This window comes from Hippocampus bargibanti, linkage group LG01, assembly GCF_051943395.1.
Source record: "Hippocampus bargibanti isolate YZ-2025 linkage group LG01, ASM5194339v1, whole genome shotgun sequence".
Taxonomy (NCBI): Eukaryota; Metazoa; Chordata; class Actinopteri; order Syngnathiformes; family Syngnathidae; genus Hippocampus; species Hippocampus bargibanti.
The window spans coordinates 24,647,766-24,660,379 of record NC_142734.1 but is presented as its reverse complement, the minus strand read 5'-3'; the positions used below and the strand labels follow the sequence as shown (position 1 = coordinate 24,660,379).

Sequence of the window (12,614 nt, the reverse complement as noted above, 5' to 3'; positions counted from 1 at the left end):
TTTTCAGCATGTGACCTACTTTTGAAAAGTCAAAATGATCCGCCCATTTTATTTATTGAGAAATGTATTCAGGAATTGAAAATAGGACGCAGAGCGGCATTCCTGAATAATAATAATAATAATAATTATTATTATTATTATTATTATTATTATTATTATTATTTTGCACATCGTCTGGCAGTAAATGAGTTAAAGCGCAATATAAATCAATATGTATTGTATTGTATTGTATTGTATGTTGCACAACACAATATAATAATGTAGAATTTTGGCCATGACCCGAGTTCACTCTGATAACTGGCAGACGAGATAAACACACTTTGAAAATGTCATTGTGAAAAAAGTCCTCCCATTTTGTATGAAAAGGATACTTTTTGTCTTACTTGGTCCAGTTCACCCCACTCATTTTTATTCCCTATCTTACGTTCAGGAGGAAAAAAACGAGTGAGAAATTAGGATGTACCTAACGACTAGCTTGTTAACTTTGCGTTGTTTGAGCATGTACCTAATAATGAGATGTCACCTGATTGGTTGTCCAGTGTATCAATCAAGTGAAGGGATGGCTGATAAGTTGACGTCGAGTTTTAAATTCCAAACCACTCAACTTTATTTGTATAGCGTCGGTTCATGACAATGTCACACCAACTTGTCATGCGGACCAATAATACCAATAATGAGATCGATGTATTGAGCACCCCTGATATAGACTGCGGTCAAGCCAGCCTTCACTCGCAAAATTGAAGTCAAGTTGTCACGTTCCGGCGGCGACAGTGGCAGCTGGCGAGCAGGAACGTGTGGTATTGGCGGTGGATCGCTAAGCAGGACAGAGGCGTGGGTACCGGCAATGGATTTATTAACATAAAGCGCGGGTCCGAAAATACGCGGACCCGGTAAAAAGCTCGTGCAACAAAACCCAAAATGACAAACTGACAATGTTAGTGGGTGAGTGGCGGCAATCCACCCAACCACACTAACCAAGAAAAATAAAGTGGCACACGGGGGTGCAAAATAACCTACGACGCGGTGCAATCAACAAACGCGTTCGTGGCTAAAATCATTCCTCGGGCGAAGCAAATAATGTACTGGCAACAAGTTCCAAGTACTGGCATGGCACAAGGCGAAGTATCTTCCGACGCTGGGTGAGTGCCAGCGTCGGGTTTAAATGTCCACAGTCAATGAGGAGGAAATTGACAGCAGCTGGCGAGCGGCGGGAGCGGAGGCCCCGCCCAGCTGTCAACTGGCTCATGACACAAGTGAGCCGCCACATTGATTGACAACACTGTTCATTACAGGTCTTCGGATATGTGCACTCCCAGGAACATGGTGCTGCTCACTCTCTCCACTGCAGCACCGTCGATGGTTAGTGGAGCATGCAGGGGGCGCACTCTATAGAGCGGTGTTGGCCACCTTTGAAATAAAAGTGTTTCGGTAGCAATAACGTTCACTTAAGAAGAATAAGAACTCTCATAAAAGTGCAAAAACAGTTCTCTTAGTTTAGACTCTTTCATTTTGAAGGTGGCCCAACGCCGCTCGTCAGCGACGGATGACCGGATTTCACAGTTTGACAATTGCAGTGGTGGCTCACTTCAATTTTGCGAGTGGAGACTGGCTTCAGCATGGTTGATATAGAGCAGTGATTTTAAACCACTATGCTGCGCCACTTTTTTATTTATTAAAAAATTGTATAAAGCATTTATTCATCATTTTTTGCAACTTTAATATTATTGTCCGTGTTGTAAAGACTGGGATTGTAATTTAAGATTTGTCCACATGGCAACACGGAGGTGATTGCCCCATTCCTCCGAGATAGTTAGTGGTGTGCGTCAAAAATTTTCCAATGTCAAGAACGTGCCCTGGCTCAAAAAAAAAGTTGAAAACACTGATATCGAGTCTCGGCTGGTTATCAATGGAAAAAATGCCATCCTTGTTCGATGCTTTCTCTTGTTAGATGGCATTTGTATCAGATGGAAAAAGGACAAAACATAATTGAGAACTACAAAAGACATTCCGAAGGGACCTTTGCCAATGACTGAACTGACCAGCTGGATAAAATGAAGGCCAAAGACTTTGTGGCATGGCTGACCACTACCAAACGAGAAAGGTATGCTCAAGTGTGTCAAAGGTAAAAACATAGCAGCAGAGACATGAAAATGTTTGACGATTGGCTATTTTACTTAGTGTGTAAACTCTCGACATAGTGTAACACACTTTGCTTTTTTATTGCAGATGACATGGAGAATTACTTCAGATCGCACCACAAGTATAAGAAAGAACATGTCCAAGGAATATACACATTTTTTTCACAAAATTAATATCTACAGCTTTAGCAACGGTAGCAGTATTTGTCTGAGTTTTTAGAAAGGTATATCTTGTTTTGTATTGGTATTAAAATTTGGATTTTTTTTCCCCCTGTAAATTTAGCTATATGACACGATTTCAACTTTACATTTGAGAATGGAAATCTTCACAGTCTGCAACGTTTATGTTTGTTCTGTTGTTCTGAACTCTCATCGACGTGTATTGGACGATAAAGTCCAAAATAAATATGAAATTGCAAAATGACGTGACGGTGTTGCGTTGATGCTCGTCTTCGACCACGCAGGTGTACTGGTGCTCTCCAAATCTAAATCAGGCAGGGACCTGGATCAGGATTCTTTGGCAGATGAGGGGGAGTCAGGATGTGATAATCACAATCACAAGCATAATCATAATCATCATCATCATCATCATCATCATCATCATCATCATCATCATCATCATCATCATCATCATCATCATCGTCTCTCTCTCTCTCTTGGCAGTTCATCAAAGTCGATGACATAGCTTCCATTCTTATGTGGGGTATTGGACAGTGGACTCACTCCCATCTTCATGAAGTGCATGACAGTACCCCCCCCCTCAACGGACGCCTCCTGGCGGCCCACCTGGTTTCGACGGGTGAGCCTCGTGGAATTCCCTCAGGAGCGACGGGTCCAGAATCCAGGTTCGCGGAACCCATTGACGGTCCTCCGGTCCGTAACCCTCCCAGTCGACCAGGTACTGGATGCCCTTTCCCCTGTGGCGTGAATCCAGGATCTCCCGCACTGCGTATGCCGGTCCTCCGTCCACCATCCGCGGGGGGGGGGGGGGGGGGGGGGGGGGGGGGGGGGGGGGGGGGGGGGGGGGGAGCAAGAGGGGGGGCCAAGGGGCTGGACTCCACCGGTTTGATGAGGGAGACATGGAAAACCGGGTGGATCTTCATGGAGGCGGGCAGCCGAAGTCGGACCGCGACCGGGTTGATGATGGCCTCCACAGTGAAGGGGCCCGCGAATCGCGGACCCAATTTGGGGGTTGTCCCGGCCAGCCGTAGGTCCCTTGTGGACAACCAGACCTTCTGGCCCACCTGGTAGGCTGGCGCGGAACGGCGACGGCGATCCGCGACCCTCTGGTTCCGGACTGCCGTGCGTGATAGGGCTGCCCTGGTCTCCCTCCATACACGATGGGCATGCCAAAGATGGTGTTGTATCGACGGGACCTCCACCTCCCCTTCCTGTGTGGGAAAGAGCGGCGGCTGGTAGCCATAAGCCGACATAAACGGTGACCGACCTGTGGCTGAGGAGACCAGGGTGTTGTGGGCATATTCCACCCACGGGAGATGGATGGACCAGGCCGAGGGACGATGAAGGCATACGCAGCGCAGGGCCGCCTCCAGGTCCTGGTTCTTCCGCTCGGTCTGGCCGTTGGACTGTGGATGGTAACCGGAGGACAGGCTGGCTGACACCCCCATGGACCTGCAGAAACGCTTCCAGACCCGGGATACGAACTGGGGCCCTCGGTCCGACACGATGTCAGTGGGGATCCCGTGGAGACGGACGACGTGTTTGACCAATAGTGTCGCCGTCTCAATAGCGGACGGCAACTTGGTCAACGGCACGAAGTGTGCCGACTTAGAAAACCGGTCCACTATCGTGAGAATGACCGTCTTACCACGGGATGGGGGGAGGCCGGTGATGAAATCCACTGATATGTGGGACCAAGGGCGCGGGGGGACAGGTAGGGGGCGGAGCAGTCCTGCCGGAGGCTGATGGGAGACCTTGCCACAGGCGCACTCCGGGCAGGCCTTAACAAAGTCCGCCACGTCGTCGCGGAGCCGCGGCCACCAGAATCGCTGGGAGACGAGGTGCTCGGTGCGGCTCACCCCTGGGTGACACGCCACCTTGGATGCGTGCCCCCACTGGAGCACCTCCGAGCGCAGCGACTGGGGGACGAACAGTCTGCCTGTGGGACACTTATCGGGAGTCGGGGTACCTTTTAATGATTCCATGACCCTCCGTTCGACCTCCCACTGGAGCGCCCCCATGATCTGGCAGCCGGGCAGGATGGGTTCCGCAAGGTCTTCCTTGTCTGCTGGCTCGTGGATCCGCGAGAGGGCGTCGGGCTTGGTGTTTTTGGTTCCTGGACAGTAGGTTAGGGTGAAGGAGAAGCGTGTTAAGAAGAGCGCCCACCGTGCCTGGCGTGCGTTCAGCCTCTTGGCGGCCCGGATGTCCGCCAAGTTTTTATGGTCCGTAAGCACGGTGAACGGCTCCTTCGCCCCTTCGAGCCAGTGCCTCCACTCCTGAAGAGCCAATACGACGGCGAGCAGCTCCCTGTTGCCCACGTCGTAGTTGGCTTCGGCGGAGCTGAGGCGGCGGGAGAAGAAGGCGCAGGGGTGGAGCTGCAGGGCGACTGAGGAGCGTTGGGAGAGTACTGCCCCAACACCTGAGTCCGAGGCGTCTACCTCCACAATGAACGCGGCGTTGGGGTCTGGATGGCGGAGAACTGGGGGGTGAGAGAAAGCCTCTCTCAGCAGACGGAACGCGGCATCCGCTTCTCTCGTCCACCTGAACGGGGTCTTAGTGGAGGTGAGTTGGGTGAGAGGGAGGGCCTTCCGGCTGTAGTCCCGGATGAAGCGGCGGTAGAGGTTGGCGAACCCCAGGAAGCGTTGTAATTGCTTGCGCGAGGTGGGCGTGGGCCATTCTACTACCGCTTCGGTCTTGGCTGGGTCAGCCCGGATCTGCCCCCGCTCCACGATGAAGCCCAGGAAGGATAAGGAGGAGGTGTGAAATTCACATTTCTCGGCTTTGACGTATAGTCGATTCTGCAGCAGCCGCTGCAGAACTAGCCGGACGTGCTGGCGATGTGCCTCAAGGGACTCTGAAAAAATTTAAATGTCGTCCAAATATACAAAACAGAAAATATTCAGAAAATCCCTCAAGACATCATTAATAAGATTCTGGAACACAGCGGGTGCATTGGTGAGACCAAACGGCATCACCAAGTACTCGAAGTGGCCCAGAGGTGTCTTAAATGCGGTCTTCCATTCATCCTCCTCTTTAACCCGAACAAGATGATAAGCGCTCCGGAGGTCCAGTCTAGTGAAGACGGTCGCGGCCTGGAGGGACGCGAAGGCGGAGTCAATCAATGGGAGCGGGTATTTGTTCTTTATAGTTATTTCGTTGAGTCCCCGATAGTCCACGCACGGACGCAACGATTTATCCTTCTTGGCGATAAAAAAGAACCCCGCTCCCAAGGGTGACCGTGATGGCCGAATGAGCCCGGCCGCGAGCGAAGAGTCAATGTAGTCCCGGAGAGCCTGTTGTTCGGGTTGGGAGACGTTGTACAGACGAGAACTGGGAAACGGAGCGTTGGGCTGAATGTCAATGGCGCAATCATAGGGACGGTGCGGTGGTAAGGACAGGGCGCGGTCCTTGCTGAACGCCTGTCGTAGGTCGTGGTAACAGGGCGGTACCCCCTCTAGGCTAATCTTCTCCCTAGGGTAGCTGTGAGATGGTGCCGACCCGCCCGCGGCCGACCGGAGGCAGTGAGCGTAGCAGATGGGGCTCCACCCCTGAATGGTAGGTCCGTCCCACGAAATGGCCGGATTGTGGGTCCCCAGCCAAGGTAACCCGAGCACGATGGGAACCGAGCGTGAATGCATCACGAAAAACCGCCGGTATTCCACGTGATTACCCGAGAGTACGAGTCGAAGCGGCGCGGTTTCTTGCGTAACCTCGGCGAGTAACCGACCGTCGAGATCGAGTATGCTCCGACTCGCCCCCAGCTGAACAACCCGACAACCCAACGCCGACACGACGCGCGGGTCTATAAAACAGCCGTCGGCCCCCGAGTCCACTAAGGCCCGAACGGACATTGTCCTGGTGGGTCCGTGTATAACGGCATCCAGCTCCAGTCTCCGCGACGTGAACCCCCCCGCGGACCTTAAGAGAACCCGTTGTTTGTGTGGACGGGGTAACTTACAGTCACTGGGGGTCTTTCCGGGAAGCCCAGTTGGGGGCTTCCCGGACAGTCCGGGGCTCGATGACCCAACTTGTCGCAGAGCTGGCATGCCGGGCCGGTGTTGCGTCGCTCCGGCGCCCGCGCAGCGGCCCTTTCGCCCCCCATCTCCATCGGCTCCACGGCCGCGTGCCCCCCACGCGGAAAGGTCCGGGCACCCCCTCGGGTCCCTGCTGGCGGCTCGAGATTAGCCTGGGCAGCCCGCTCCCGGGCCCTGTCTCGCATCCGGTTGTCCAGCTGCAGCGTGAGGGAGATCAGCTCGCGAAGGCTGGAGCACTCGTCGCGGGTAGCCAGTTCGTCCTTCAACGCCGCGCTGAGCCCGCGCCGAAACATCCCTCGCAGCGCACGGTCGTCGTACCCGCTGGCGGCAGCCAGAACGCGGAAGGCGACGGAATATTCCGCCGCCGATCGGTTACCCTGCTGGCAGATCCACAGCTGGGACTCCGCTGCCCGCCCACTCACCGGGTGATGGAACACCTGCCGTAACTCGGCGATGAAGTCCGGGAAGGAGGCTCGGAGCTCCGGCTGAGATTCCCAGACGGCCAACGCCCAAGCGGCTGCGGGTCCGGCAAGCAGGCTGGTAACGTAAGACACTTTGGCCGCGTCCGTGGTGTATACGGAGGGTTGCTGGTCGAAAACTATGGAGCACTGCAGCAGGAATTGCCACAGCGTCCGGGCTCCCCTCCGTAACGGGCGGGATGTGGGATGTTGGGTTCGCGGCTCAAAGTTTGGGGAGGGACGGCCCCCGCGGCGAAGGCGCCGCTGGTCTCAAGTCTATCTACCCGTTGGGCTAATCGGGTGATGTCGCGGCGGATCTCCGCGATGGCGGGCACCACTTGACCGAGCTGCTCCGCCTGCTGAGCGAGGACGGAGAAGATTCGGTTACTGTCCGCAGGATCCATGTTGGTCGGAAGATTCTGTCACGTTCCGGCGGCGACAGTGGCAGCTGGCGAGCAGGAACGTGTGGTATTGGCGGTGGATCGCTAAGCAGGACAGAGGCGTGGGTACCGGCAATGGATTTATTAACATAAAGCGCGGGTCCGAAAATACGCGGACCCGGTAAAAAGCTCGTGCGACAAAACCCAAAATGACAAACTGACAATGTTAGTGGGTGAGTGGCGGCAATCCACCCAACCACACTAACCAAGAAAAATAAAGTGGCACACGGGGGTGCAAAATAACCTACGACGCGGTGCAATCAACAAACGCGTTCGTGGCTAAAATCATTCCTCGGGCGAAGCAAATAATGTACTGGCAACAAGTTCCAAGTACTGGCATGGCACAAGGCGAAGTATCTTCCGACGCTGGGTGAGTGCCAGCGTCGGGTTTAAATGTCCACAGTCAATGAGGAGGAAATTGACAGCAGCTGGCGAGCGGCGGGAGCGGAGGCCCCGCCCAGCTGTCAACTGGCTCATGACACAAGTGAGCCGCCACATTGATTGACAACACTGTTCATTACAGGTCTTCGGATATGTGCACTCCCAGGAACATGGTGCTGCTCACTCTCTCCACTGCAGCACCGTCGATGGTTAGTGGAGCATGCAGGGGGCACACTCTATAGAGCGGTGTAGGCCACCTTTGAAATAAAAGTGTTTCGGTAGCAATAACGTTCACTTAAGAAGAATAAGAACTCTCATAAAAGTGCAAAAACAGTTCTCTTAGTTTAGACTCTTTCATTTTGAAGGTGGCCCAACGCCGCTCGCCAGCGACGGATGACCGGATTTCACAGTTTGACAATTGCAGTGGTGGCTCACTTCAATTTTGCGAGTGGAGACTGGCTTCAGCATGGTTGATATAGGGCAGTGATTTTAAACCACTATGCTGCGCCACTTTTTTATTTATTAAAAAATTGTATAAAGCATTTATTCATCATTTTTTGCAACTTTAATATTATTGTCCGTGTTGTAAAGACTGGGATTGTAATTTAAGATTTGTCCACATGGCAACACGGAGGTGATTGCCCCATTCCTCCGAGATAGTTAGTGGTGTGCGTCAAAAATTTTCCAATGTCAAGAACGTGCCCTGGCTCAAAAAAAAAGTTGAAAACACTGATATCGAGTCTCGGCTGGTTATCAATGGAAAAAATGACATCCTTGTTCTATGCTTTCTCTTGTTAGATGGCATTTGTATCAGATGGAAAAAGGACAAAACATAATCGAGAACTACAAAAGACATTCCGAAGGGACCTTTGCCAATGACTGAACTGACCAGCTGGATAAAATGAAGGCCAAAGACTTTGTGGCATGGCTGACCACTACCAAACGAGAAAGGTATGCTCAAGTGTGTCAAAGGTAAAAACATAGCAGCAGAGACATGAAAATGTTTGACGATTGGCTATTTTACTTAGTGTGTAAACTCTCGACATAGTGTAACACACTTTGCTTTTTTATTGCAGATGACATGGAGAATTACTTCAGATCGCACCACAAGTATAAGAAAGAGCATGTCCAAGGAATATACACATTTTTTTCACAAAATTAATATCCACAGCTTTAGCAACGGTAGCAGTATTTGTCTGAGTTTTTAGAAAGGTATATCTTGTTTTGTATTGGTATTAAAATTTGAAAATTTTTTCCCCCTGTAAATTTAGCTATATGACACGATTTCAACTTTACATTTGAGAATGGAAATCTTCACAGTCTGCAACGTTTATGTTTGTTCTGTTGTTCTGAACTCTCATCGACGTGTATTGGACGATAAAGTCCAAAATAAATATGAAATTGCAAAATGACGTGACGGTGTTGCGTTGATGCTCGTCTTCGACCACGCAGGTGTACTGGTGCTCTCCAAATCCAAATCAGGCAGGGACCTGGATCAGGATTCTTTGGCAGATGAGGGGGAGTCAGGATGTGATAATCACAATCACAAGCATAATCATCATCATCATCATCATCATCATCATCATCATCATCATCATCATCATCATCATCGTCTCTCTCTCTCTCTTGGCAGTTCATCAAAGTCGATGACATAGCTTCCATTCTTATGTGGGGTATTGGACAGTGGACTCACTCCCATCTTCATGAAGTGCTTCGAGCGGCTAGTTATGAAACACATCAAGGCTGCCCTCCCCCCCAACCATGACCACTTCCAGTTTGCATATCGGCCCAACCGCTCTACCGATGATGCCATCTCCACTGCTTTCCACACAGCGCTCACCCACCTGGAGACCAGAGACTCCTACCTCAGAATGCTGTTCATCGACTTCAGCTCAGCATTCAACACACGACTGTGGTGGGCCTCATCAACAACGACGAGGACACAGCCTACAGGGACGAGGTCAGCCGCCTGGCCACGTGGTGCAAGGACAACAATCTCCGTCTGAATGTGGAGAAGACGAAGGAGATTGTTGTGGACTTCAGGAGAGTGCGCCCCTGCATGCTCCACTAACCATCGACGGTGCTGCAGTGGAGAGAGTGAGCAGCACCATGTTCCTGGGAGTGCACATATCCGAAGACCTGTCCTGGAGCCACAACACGGCATCAATCACCAAGAGATCCCACTAGCGCATGTACTTCCTCCGCAAGCTTAAAAGAGTTGGAGCCCCGACCCCCATCACGACCTCCTTCTACCGCGGTACCATCGAGAGCATCCTGACCAGCTGTATCACCGTGTGGTACGGCGCCTGCACCGTGTCCTGCCATAAGACTCTGCAGCCAGTGACGTGCGGTGAGGTTCATGGCTGGTGAGGCACTGACGTCATCGATGACGTCACCACTCGTCTCTACTTCGTATTTGAATGGTAAATGTGAAAATTCAGCGATTTTGAAAAAAATCCTAAAACGGTGAAGTTAAATACATCTAACTGTTTAATTTATTTTTTCATTTGATATTTCCATGACAGCTTTCCATGATGGCATGTGAGGCACTGCCTCACCTGCCTCCACTGACTGCACGTCACTGCTGGTGAGGCACTGACATCATCAGTCAGATTTACAAACATATGACCCTACAGAGCAGCTTATTCACCATTTGCTTGGCAACAGTTAACGTGTTTTCCTTAAAATTTAATTTCTACATTTTTTCCATATACAAACTCTAGCATTGAAAAAACACATAAAACATCATTATCATCTTACCTTTACTTATAAATGAAGTCCATGTGCCGCTCCTTCTGAAGAAAAGAATCCATAACTTGTTGGTAGAAGTGCTCCTTTTCTTTCTTCAGTTTGAAAAGTCTCTCCATCTCAATGGAGATCACTGCCAGTGAAGAAAGTCGTACTTCATCCATCCTGTTACGACTCTATGTTTTCAGTCTTTTCAGCGTTGAGAATGACCGCTCCACCGACGCTGTAGTGGCTGGAATAGTGAGCACGAGCTGGAGCAACTTTGCCGCCTCAGGAACAGTTGTGATGAGATCCTTCTGGGCCAAAAAGCTGAGAAGCTGTCCAGGAGATTTACATTCATCACTCACTGTTTGTGAGCGATATAGTCCAACGAGATCCGCCTTTAGTTTCACAAAATCAAAGAATTTGGCATACTTTGATAGGCTCTGAAGTTTTGTATCATCAAATTGTTGCGACATTTCACTGAATTTCGCGCAGTCTACCAAACCAAGGAAAGCCAGCTCACCAAAATGATCAAACCTGTCCTTCACTTGACAGTTAACATTGTCCAGAATGTCACAAAACACTCGTTTTCGTTCACATCTAACTGAATGTCTGTCTCCACTCTCTTTTAATCCTAGTGCGCTACATTTCTGCTCAAATCGGTCACAGAAACTGTCAAACTTCAGTCTCATGCGCTCGAGAGCTGCAACAGAGTCGCGGATGCGTGCACGACAATATTCAATGTCCATTACTTTGTTTTGCAGCACTCTGAAAAGTGCATCAGTTTCATTGAAAATATCCTCATACACCATAAGGAGAAAGCAGGTTGATGCTTTTGAGAGCCACCGTTCATATCCTGCTGCCATCATCAGTGTGTCATTATCCCAGTTGTCCGCAATTTCCATAATTACATGGAATAAGGCGCGCAGATCATTTTGGTACATGCTTATTGTCTGGAGCTGCCTGGAGTTAGAGCTCCATCTCGTAGGTGCTGCTCTGGGTAAGCGGCGCTTGACAACATCATCCAGTAAGTGAGTGCGCTTTGTGGACTTGTTGAAAAATGAAGCTAGTCCCTCAGCTGTTTTAAAAAACGTGCGACATTCTGGCATGCACTTTGCTGAATGCATGAGCACCAAGTTCAGCTTGTGTGCATAACAGTGCGTAAACATGGCTTCGGGCACTTTTTCTTTAACTTTAGCTTGCACGCCATTGAGCTCTGAGGCCATTACAGCGGCACCATCATATGTCTGAGCGATAAGCTTGTCAGTACAGTTATATACTTCTCCAACACTCCCAGGACGTACTTGGCAATGGCAGGAGCGCGTCTGTCCTCACTCGCGTCATCAAAACCAAAAAACGCCTCCTTCACCTCACAGCCTGCTTCAGATGAAACCACATACCGTAATATGACTGAAATCTGAGCATGGTTTGTGACATCTGTTGTCTCGTCTACTTCTACAGCAACAAATGGGGCTGCACCGATCTCCTTTTTAATATCATTCCTTATGGCATCGTCTATTGCTTCGATTAAATCGTTCTATATTCTGTTTGACAAGCCAGAAAATACAGTGGATGTCTCCAAATGTCGAGCTAGCCGGTCATCTTTCTCAGCAAAAGCATGCAATAATTCAACAAAGTTGCCACGATTAGCAGAGCCCACACTTCCATTTCCACGAAATGCCAACTGTTATTTGGCGAGGAAGCAGGTGGCATTGATTAGATCTTTTAAAATCTCTCTGTTCTCCTTTACCTTAGCATTGTGGATGCTAATGTTGAGCCTTCGCTGTTCGTCCAAAGCCAAGTCTATCCTGGACATCCCAAACGTTTTAAGCGCGATTTGACTTTCGATGTGCGTGGTCGACCGCTCATGTTTAATGAGGCTTCTTTGCAAATTCGTCAAGTCACAATATCCCATTTGAGTCCAGATATTGTCATAAGTTGAGAACAGAAGGCAGGAAAAGCAGAAAAGGTGGTTTCTTGCTGGACATCCACACAGCCAGCCTTTTCGTGTGTACCAGTCCGTATTAAATGACCGATTCTTCTCTCCTGTTGTCTGTAGCATACCTAACTCCGGCGTTGGTCTTCCTTTAATAATGATCTCCTGCTTCGACTGAAAGTCCAATGTGGAAAATTTCCTGAGTTTCGACACGTAATCTTCCATCTTGAAAATGAGGATGGAAAATATGGACAGATGCTAACTGTTGTTAACTGCTTACTGTAGCTTGCTACCACTAATTCTATTATCCTTAGGCC

The 12,614-nt window shown here is 50.0% G+C and overlaps 1 pseudogene; it reads left to right on the top strand.

The window, feature by feature from the left end:
* Positions 1-8,412: 8,412 nt before the first annotated feature.
* LOC148903549 (glucagon-1-like) lies at positions 8,413-8,747 on the top strand (annotated as a pseudogene).
* Positions 8,748-12,614: the final 3,867 nt, after the last annotated feature.